Here is a 10,827-nt window from a genome sequence, read left to right as displayed (position 1 = left end):
TTGTTTTATAAATTAATCTTTAGCTAAGCTGAGGAGCGTAGCGTATCGGATCATATCAATCAAAAGTTGATGGGTCTAAGGGGCTAGCTAACGAGGCAGTCAATGGCAATGGCAATGGAAATCCAAATGGAAATTTATGCAAACCATGCGGCAAAACTAAAAAAAAAACTAAACTAAAAACGCAGAATCATAGACGAGGGGGAACGTTGTGAGTTGCTGCGGACACCGCAACTCTACAGTTATACCCGATACTAAGTCAGTATGGCTCTCCTCCGGCAGACGCCTCTACAGAAAATCAGTCTGAGCGTGACGTCGGGCGCTGCGTAGCCACTGCAAATTGATTTGTTCCTTTTGGCTATAAAAATTATCTGATCTAAACCAGATACAGCAATCTGATAGATATGGTCGTTATCTATGATTCTGCGTTTTTAGTTTTCTTGAATGTGCAATATTGTGGATGCAACAGATTTTCGTCCTTTGTGGGGGCGGAAGGGGGTGGGACGAAATTCTGAGATATACGTTTTATAGTGAGATCTAACAGAAGTGCGGATACCAAATTTGGTTACTCTAGCCTTAATAGTCTCTGAGATTTTTGGATGCCACAGATTTTCGTCCTTTGCGGGGGCGGAAGGGGGTGTGGCGAAATTTTGACACAAAACGGTCAAGGTCCGATATCACAGGAGTGTGGATACCAAATTTGGTTGCTCTAGCTCTTGAACTCATATTTTCCAATTGGCAAAACCGACCATGAAACCTGTGTGTTAGAGAGAGACAGAGCGAAAAAGAATGAAATTGTTTTCTTGATTTTGGCTATAATAATTATACGATCTTGTTCAGAAGATCGTATCTCGTATTCTCGTATCGTCGAAATTGTGGATGCCACAGATTTTCGCCCTTTGTGGGAGCGGAAGTGGGCGGGGCAAAGTTTTGAAATTTTCTTTTAGCAGTGACATATCACAGAAGTCTGGATCCAAAACATCGTTGCTATAGCTCTTATAGTCTTTGAGCACTAGGCGCTGAAGGGGACGGACAGACGGACAGACGGACAGACGGACGGACGGACAGACGGACAGACACACAGGGGTCAATCGACTCGGCTATTGATGCTGATCAAGAATATATATACTTTTTGGGGTCGGAAACGATTCCTTCTGGACGTTAAACACATCCACTTTTACCACAAATCTAATATACCCCAATACTCATTTTGAGTACCGGGTAGACGGTAGACGGTAGACGAGGGGGAACGTTGTGAGTTGCTGCGGACACCGCAACTCTACAGTTATACCCGATAATAAGTCAGTATGGCTCTCCTCCGGCAGACGCCTCTACAGAAAATCAGTCTGAGCGTGACGTCGGGCGCTGCGTAGCCACTGCAAATTGATTTGTTCCTTTTGGCTATAAAAATTATCTGATCTAAACCAGATACAGCAATCTGATAGATATGGTCGTTATCTATGATTCTGCGTTTTTAGTTTTCTTGAATGTGCAATATTGTGGATGCAACAGATTTTCGTCCTTTGTGGGGGCGGAAGGGGGTGGGACGAAATTCTGAGATATACGTTTTATAGTGAGATCTAACAGAAGTGCGGATACCAAATTTGGTTACTCTAGCCTTAATAGTCTCTGAGATTTTTGGATGCCACAGATTTTCGTCCTTTGCGGGGGCGGAAGGGGGTGTGGCGAAATTTTGACACAAAACGGTCAAGGTCCGATATCACAGGAGTGTGGATACCAAATTTGGTTGCTCTAGCTCTTGAACTCATATTTTCCAATTGGCAAAACCGACCATGAAACCTGTGTGTTAGAGAGAGACAGAGCGAAAAAGAATGAAATTGTTTTCTTGATTTTGGCTATAATAATTATACGATCTTGTTCAGAAGATCGTATCTCGTATTCTCGTATCGTCGAAATTGTGGATGCCACAGATTTTCGCCCTTTGTGGGAGCGGAAGTGGGCGGGGCAAAGTTTTGAAATTTTCTTTTAGCAGTGACATATCACAGAAGTCTGGATCCAAAACATCGTTGCTATAGCTCCTATAGTCTTTGAGCATTAGGCGCTGAATGGGACGGACAGACGGACGGACGGACAGACAGACGGGGCTCAATCGACTCGGCTATTGATGCTGATCAAGAATATATATACTTTATATATATACACTCAAACTGTGACATCATCGCCAGAACGAACGAGAGTTTTTGAAAAACGACTTTCGAATGTGGGCCGGCAATGGTCACGATCACTTTTTTGATGCCCTAAAAGGAAACGCCGAAGGTGGCTCGTTTTCTTAAGTGTCTATTGTTTCTTTCAAGAAAAGAAAATAAATAAGAAATAAACGAAATAATCGTGCCTGACCGTCAGTCGATCCCCTCAGATAGTGTGCAACAGCAGTAAACGGAGTCCAGTTCCATGTTTACCCAATCGGGTTCGGGAGTAATCCAAGCCTCGCTTCATTTGCATGGACTTTTGGCGTCGAGTGCTTGTAGTGGCGCCTGTCCAACCAAAAATATCGGATAACCGTCCCACGGTTTCCCCTTTCCTTAGACATGCACCTTGCACCTTTTGGGCAGTTACGCGCAGGAAAAAAATGACATAAGTTAACAGCGGCTACTGTCAAGGTGTGGTGAGAAAAGGGGAACGATATCGATATAGGGGATGCAAAGCCAATTAAACAGCGGCACTATTCGGTATCTTCTGCGGTCGAAAAGGTCATGTTTGAGGAAGTAGATAGAATGATAGCGCTTGGCGTTATTGAGGAGTCCGATAGTCCATGGTCGTCACCAGTCGTTCTCGTTAGGAAACCTGGAAAGGTGAGAATATGTCTCGATAGCCGTAAGGTCAACGAAGTCACAGTAAAGAGCGCATTTCCCATGCCTTTGATCGATGGAATATTAAGCCGACTACCAAAAGCTGAATATATTTCCAGCATCGACCTGAAGGATGCCTATTGGCAGATCCCATTGACTTCAGACGCTCGCGAAAAGACCGCGTTCACCGTCCCGGGGAGACACAAACCATGTGTAAATTAATGGATAAAGTTATACCCTCTCAGTTACGACATGAAGTGTTCGTCTATCTAGATGATTTGCTCGTTGTATCTTCTACTTTCGAAATCCATGTGCGTGTGTTATCCGAGTTAGCATCTCGGTTAAAACAAGCTGGGTTAACAATTAATGTCGAAAAAGTAAATTTTGTTTAAAGGAAGTAAGATACCTTGGCCATGTCATTGGGGATGGAACTATTAAAACCGATCCAGAAAAAGTTTCAGCCATTCGGGAATTCCCAACACCTCGTTCAGTCAAACAGGTACGAAGGTTTTTAGGAGTAACTGGCTGGTATCATAAATTCATTCGAAATTATGCCGGTCTGGCCGCTCCATTGTCGGACACGTTGAAACAGAAACGTAAGTTTGAATGGACGAATGAGGCCCAACTTGCATTTGAAGACCTGAAAAGTAAACTTTGCAGTGCTCCCGTTTTGCATAGTCCAAATTTTCGGATTCCATTCGATATTCACTGCGATGCGAGTCATACTGGCGTGGGCGGAGTACTTATGCAAAAAGATGTAGAAGATGTATATGTCTCGAAAGCTAAATCAATGCCAACGAAATTACTCGGTTACAGAAAAAGAGTGTTTAGCAGCTGTACTGTGTGTTAAAAAGTTTCGCGCCTACATCGAAGGGCATGAATTTGTCATTATTACCGATCATGCTTCGTTAAAATGGCTTATGAGTCAAGCGGATTTGAGCTCTAGACTCGCCAGATGGTCGTTAAAATTACAAGGTTTTGACTTCCAAATTCATCACCGAAAAGGAGACAACAACAAAGTGCCAGACGCCCTGTCCCGAGCCTATACTGAAGACCGTTCCGAGCTCCAAATGGACAGTCTGCTAGATCTCAGTTCACCACAGTTTCACTCAGTTGAGTATGAGAATCTAAAAACCAAAATAACCGTCAACCAGACGAAAATGCCTGAGAGTGGCTTGGGCATGTTCTTTCCTATTTTACTCGCGATCCCAGACGGACGTCTGAGGAAAATACTCAAGTAGTGCAGTGAAAGGAAAAATTCTAACCTCGACCGTAAATACCGCGTGTCCATCGTGGCTAAGATCTAGTCAAAAGATCAGCCGACCATTCCTACGTTTAGTAAGCGAAGGCCGAACCCATCGGGTGAGTGAAAATTGTACCCCAACTGCCGGCCAACAGAAAATTAAAGTTCGTTTTTTTTTCTTAAAAACCTAACCATAGGTTTGGCCGTACGTAATACCGTACGAAACGCCGGTCGTAGTGCCGTAAGCCGTACCCGCTACAGTCTCGTCACCTTACCACACATATAAATACCCAGCGTCCCGATCGACTACAGTATGTGTTAGCCGTCTTCGCCCCCAAATCTTCTTTCGGCGTGGCGTCTGCATACATGTGAGCATCACTGTATTTACCGCAGCGTGTACCGGCGTGGGTCCACACACATACAAGCCTTGCTCGGCCTACACCAGTGAAAAACGGTCGATGGGCTTTTATCTACGCGTGCAGGGACATACATATGTACATATGTGTGAAATTGACTATTCCCTCTTCAGTGACTTTCGTCATTGCTACGTCGCTTACGCCGCCCGCATACGAACAGTAACGCTAAAGGAGAAGACATTTACCGGTGCCGAAATACTGTTTGCGATGCTGATGAAGTCATTCGGTGTCTCGATCATGATGGCTATGCCCATGCATTTCTTAATATTAGAATAATACTTTGGAACCCCACTATTGTACTGACCCTAGGATTAACATTAAAAGTTAAATTCGTGTGATTCGGTTTGTTTGGCTTATCATAAAGAAATGTGCAGCTAGAAGGAAAGGAACTAAAACTAATACTCGCGCGTATCGCCTATCTACTCTGACACACTGATATTTACAAGTTTTCAGCCACCCTCATCGACCTCATGGAAGCGCTTTCATCGTTGGATTTGATCGTAATGTGAGTGATAACCTGTGAACGTCTGCTATTAACATTAAAGATTCCATGCCTCGACCGTAAACTTCCCAGCCGTACTGTAACGCTGACCAATCCAATTGTTCACGTGTTTGTTTTGTTCTGCTCTTTCGCAAGCAATGTAACTTTCTGCAATTCCGAATCTATCGACAACCGAACTTATGATTGGGATTACCCCACAAGCAATTGCTGTGCACTTTAAAGATGCACCTATCCGTCCCTTGTTTTTGCATTTAAACTGAAAACCATTCGAATATATTTCTATTTGTGTAACGTAATTACCATTATTCCTGAATATACTCTTTATAATTAGTTGACCCTAGTCTAATAAGATCTTTCATCATGATATTATTTGAACATATTATCCTTATTACTTTAGTTGCCTTAATACTTGTAGGAAAGTTTAATGAATAAACTGTTTGTAATGAATTCCCGTTAACTGTTGCCGTTATTAAGAATCATGGGGCGCCGAAATGACGTAACCTAGCAGAAGTAGAGCGTCTATTTTAGGGATCGTTACCCATTTCTCAGCCTATTTGGACCGGTGCGATCAAGGAAGGGAAGGAAGACCCATCTGCTCGTCTACCGTTTCAGATCCTAGCCTCCTGCTCGTTATCTGTTACAGTATTAGCTATATATATTTATATATATATAATAAATTAAAAAAAAAAAAAATAATAATTGGCGCCCAACGTGGGGCCCGAGATGTCACAGCCCCAGTAAATGTCCGAAAGACAGTCAACTACACCCGACTGGAAATTCCTTATCCTTCTTGGTTCAGACAACCTTGCTAACTTCCTCAATATCGGTTGTGAAGGCATAGTGTAGCGAGAGAGACTGTTGAAATCCTGATGTTTTCCATTAAGCTCTTGGTCCAGTCCACTTAAGCTGCATCTGACTTAACCACTGCCGGTATATCGATCGAGTGCAAGTAGATATTCCCTCCGTCGATCGAAATTGGGTGAATTTATGGCGACAAGCTATAACCTATCTCGCGGAGTTGAGAGTATACGCAAGGAAGTTTATTTGCAGCTTTTTCTATTTTCTATCATCCTCCCAACTATAAAGAGCGTCGTCGACTGTCGAAATCCTGAAGCTTTTAGAATAAGCTCTTGGTCCAGTTGATGAAAAGTAAGACCTACTTGGTCCAGTTTTTGTGATAGGATTCAGCCGTTGATAGAAATCAGGTGTGTGTATGGCAAAAAGCTATCGCCTGTCTCGCGGTAGAAAGAACCTATCCGACTCAGTATCTTTGTTTTCTACACGAATTCGTCTCTTAGACAGTGAGATTAGATAGCGAACGAGGTTATCTCTTATGTGCATCGAAGCAGAATCATGATCCTTTTATTTAAAAACATTTTGTCATTTCTATTCCTTTGCCTTTATATATAAATTAGTCCGTATTTAGTGCCGCTAGGGACAGATTTTGGGTAACAGATTTTGTTCGATAATCATGCCCCTAAGTCGTAGTCCCGAGAATTTCGCTCAAATAGAGAATCAGGGAATAATTTGTAGTACGTGCGCCAAGGAAGTTGACTACCTAGCTCAGTTAATTACCACCAGCTGTGGACACCAATTCCACCGAGTCTGTTTTAACCGTAAAGCTGGAGCCAAAAAGATTTGTCCTGTCTGCCACGTTAGCTTGCATGCATCGGCTTTGAATTTAGCTGAGGAGATTGCCGCAGTCCAGACTGCAAGCCAAGACCCCCGCACAACCATGCACCAGACTAGGTCTAAGGGTAGGGCAACCGATCCCAACGCAGACGCCCCAAGCGGGTCAACTGTTAGTGAGACTAGCTCGGAAGTACAAATGGAAGCAAATGCCGCTTCGACCAATGCAGGTCTACACCAGGTTATTGCCGATGCTTTGGCAGCTGCAATGCAGGCTCAAACCAACATATTAGCGCAGACCATAGAAACTGGCCTGAAAAAATTATCGATTCAGCAAACGGCGTCCCGTAAAAGTATTGAAAGTGTTCGTTCACGACCAAGCAATACACAAATCATCGACGAAGTAGAACAACAAAGGTTTCAGCAACTGTTCGGGGGTAGTTCGGAAAGACAGACGGACAGAGAGCCACCAACTAGATATAGTCTAGGAGGGACCCCGCCAGTCTCAGAGCTACGAGCTGATAGAATAAGCTAAATCATTTCAAATTGGAAAATACGGTTTTCAGGTCATTCCTCCATTGGCGTGGACGACTTCATTTATAGGGTAAATGCCATGACCAACCAATCCTTAAATGGAAATTTTGAACTGTTAGCCAGATATGCGAGTAACCTGTTTGAGGGCAGTGCCAGTGAATGGTTCTGGCGATACCACAAAAGTGTCCCCCTCATCCGATGGTCCGACCTGTGCGTAGCACACAATTCAAAGACCGACGTACCGACTTTGATATCCGCTCAGCGATCACGCAGCGGAAACAGAAGCCAAATGAACCGTTTGATTTATTTTATGAAGCAATAGTCGCATTGGCAGACAAACTAGTACAGCCAATGACTGAGCCCTATCTGTTAGAAGCTCTTAAAGCCAATTTAGTTCCAGAAATTCAACACGAAATCTTGTATGTACCCATCAAGAGTATCGCAGAGCTACGTCATATAGTTCGTACTCGCGAGCGATTCTTGCAGAACTTGTCCAAATCTACGACAATTTTGCAGCGTGCTGCGTCTAAACGACATATTAATGAGATGCATCAAACGTTCAGTGAGACGGATGACGATGCTGATGGTGTAGATGATGCAAGTATTGATGCCATGACCCTTAACTGTTGGAATTGTGGGAAGCTAGGTCACCGTTACCAAGAATGTACTGGAGAGCGGAGTTTTTTTTGTTATGGGTGTGGGAAAGCTGACACTTACAAGCCCTCTTGTAGAAAATGCAATCCAAAAAACGCAGACAGATGGTATCGAAATCCACCAATACGGAGTAACGAGATCAAAAACAAACTCGCTACCACTTCAACCGGCCATGTCACAAATACCAGACTTCCCAACCAGGACAGAGATAGAGAATGGTAGCCAACGCTCCCTACGAATGAAGTTGCGTAGATGTGCGTATAATGTAGCACGAAAGCAAGAACGAAAAGTCTTGTTATCCGCCGTAGTTGGGAATGCGCAGGACATAAGACCGTATGCAAAGGTCCAACTATTGGGGAGAACAGTCACTGGTCTTTTAGATACAGGAGCAACAATCAGTTGTATAGGAGGGGAGTTAGGTTAGTCATGCGACCGTCAAAACCGTTAATGCATCTGTGCGAACTGCTGATGGAGCTGCGCAGAAAATTGTAGGCAAGATCTCCACTCCCGTGCTGTTTCGAAATGAAACTAAACCCATAACATTGTATTTAGTACCATCACTCGCTCAAGAATTATACCTTGGCATGGACTTTTGGGCTGCATTTAAATTGTTACCTCCAGATGTAGTAACCCAGAATGCCAAGCCCGAAGTTGCTGCCTTAGCCAAGGATGACCATATGCATATAAGCCTAACGGATTCGCAACAGGCCATGTTGTCAGAGGCTATCCAAAAGTTCCCGTCATTCGCCAAAGAAGGTCTAGGTCGAACCAGCTGGATAAGTCACGATATCGATATAGGGGATGCAAAGCCAATTAAACAGCGGCACTATTCGGTATCTCCTGCGGTCGAAAAGGTCATGTTTGAGGAAGTAGATAGAATGATAGCGCTTGGCGTTATTGAGGAGTCCGATAGTCCATGGTCGTCACCAGTCGTTCTCGTTAGGAAACCTGGAAAGGTGAGAATATGTCTCGATAGCCGTAAGGTCAACGAAGTCACAGTAAAGAGCGCATTTCCCATGCCTTTGATCGATGGAATATTAAGCCGACTACCAAAAGCTGAATATTTTTCTAGCATCGACCTGAAGGATGCCTATTGGCAGATCCCATTGACTTCAGACGCTCGCGAAAAGACCGCGTTCACCGTCCCGGGGAGACACAAACCATGTGTAAATTAATGGATAAAGTTATACCCTCTCAGTTACGACATGAAGTGTTCGTCTATCTAGATGATTTGCTCGTTGTATCTTCTACTTTCGAAATCCATGTGCGTGTGTTATCCGAGTTAGCATCTCGGTTAAAACAAGCTGGGTTAACAATTAATGTCGAAAAAGTAAATTTTGTTTGAAGGAAGTAAGATACCTTGGCCATGTCATTGGGGATGGAACTATTAAAACCGATCCAGAAAAAGTTTCAGCCATTCGGGAATTCCCAACACCTCGTTCAGTCAAACAGGTACGAAGGTTTTTAGGAGTAACTGGCTGGTATCATAAATTCATTCGAAATTATGCCGGTCTGGCCGCTCCATTGTCGGACACGTTGAAACAGAAACGTAAGTTTGAATGGACGAATGAGGCCCAACTTGCATTTGAAGACCTGAAAAGTAAACTTTGCAGTGCTCCCGTTTTGCATAGTCCAAATTTTCGGATTCCATTCGCTATTCACTGCGATGCGAGTCATACTGGCGTGGGCGGAGTACTTATGCAAAAAGATGTAGAAGATGTATATGTCTCGAAAGCTAAATCAATGCCAACGAAATTACTCGGTTACAGAAAAAGAGTGTTTAGCAGCTGTACTGTGTGTTAAAAAGTTTCGCGCCTACATCGAAGGGCATGAATTTGTCATTATTACCGATCATGCTTCGTTAAAATGGCTTATGAGTCAAGCGGATTTGAGCTCTAGACTCGCCAGATGGTCGTTAAAATTACAAGGTTTTGACTTCCAAATTCATCACCGAAAAGGAGACAACAACAAAGTGCCAGACGCCCTGTCCCGAGCCTATACTGAAGACCGTTCCGAGCTCCAAATGGACAGTCTGCTAGATCTCAGTTCACCACAGTTTCACTCAGTTGAGTATGAGAATCTAAAAACCAAAATAACCGCCAACCAGACGAAAATGCCTGAGAGTGGCTTGGGCATGTTCTTTCCAATTTTACTCGCGATCCCAGACGGACGGCTGAGGAAAATACTCAAGTAGTGCAGTGAAAGGAAAAATTCTAACCTCGACCGTAAATACCGCGTGTCCATCGTGGCTAAGATCTAGTCAAAAGATCAGCCGACCATTCCTACGTTTATTAAGCGAAGGCCGAACCCATCGGGTGAATGAAAATTGTACCCCAACTGCCGGCCAACAGAAAATTAAAGTTCGTTTTTTTTCTTAAAAACCTAACCATAGGTTTGGCCGTACGTAATACCGTACGAAACGCCGGTCGTAGTGCCGTAAGCCGTACCCGCTACAGTCTCGTCACCTTACCACACATATAAATACCCAGCGTCCCGATCGACTACAGTATGTGTTAGCCGTCTTCGCCCCCAAATCTTCTTTCGGCGTGGCGTCTGCATACATGTGAGCATCACTATATTTACCGCAGCGTGTACCGGCGTGGGTCCAAACACATACAAGCCTTGCTCGGCCTACACCAGTGAAAAACGGTCGATGGGCTTTTATCTACGCGTGCAGTGACATACATATGTACATATGTGTGAAATTGACTATTCCCTCTTCAGTGACTTTCGTCATCGCTACGTCGCTTACGCCGCCCGCATACGAACAGTAACGCTAAAGGAGAAGACATTTACCGGTGCCGAAATACTGTTTGCGTTGCTGATGAAGTCATTCGGTGTCTCGATCATGATGGCTATGCCCATGCATTTCTTCATATTAGAATAATACTTTGGAACTCCACTATTGTACTGACCCTAAGATTAACATTAAAAGTTAAATTCGTGTGATTCGGTTTGTTTGGCTTATCATAAAGAAATGTGCAGCTAGAAGGAAAGGAACTAAAACTAATACTCGCGCGTATCGCCTATCTACTCTGACAC

General features: G+C 43.8%; 2 long non-coding RNA genes across 2 annotated transcripts; both read left to right on the top strand.

The window, feature by feature from the left end:
* Positions 1-4,006: 4,006 nt before the first annotated feature.
* LOC117195124 lies at positions 4,007-5,329 on the top strand. The gene is made up of 3 exons (XR_004474956.1): positions 4,007-4,169; positions 4,248-4,971; positions 5,041-5,329. It is a non-coding gene; the product is annotated as an uncharacterized LOC117195124 (long non-coding RNA).
* A 4,617-nt stretch (positions 5,330-9,946) lies between these two features.
* LOC117195139 lies at positions 9,947-10,298 on the top strand. The gene is made up of 2 exons (XR_004474959.1): positions 9,947-10,100; positions 10,178-10,298. It is a non-coding gene; the product is annotated as an uncharacterized LOC117195139 (long non-coding RNA).
* The last annotated feature ends 529 nt before the right edge of the window (positions 10,299-10,827 follow it).

The sequence above is a fragment of the Drosophila miranda genome (assembly GCF_003369915.1).
Source record: "Drosophila miranda strain MSH22 chromosome Y unlocalized genomic scaffold, D.miranda_PacBio2.1 Contig_Y6_pilon, whole genome shotgun sequence".
NCBI lineage: Eukaryota > Metazoa > Arthropoda > Insecta > Diptera > Drosophilidae > Drosophila > Drosophila miranda.
This window is presented reverse-complemented; position numbering and strand designations above follow the sequence as displayed.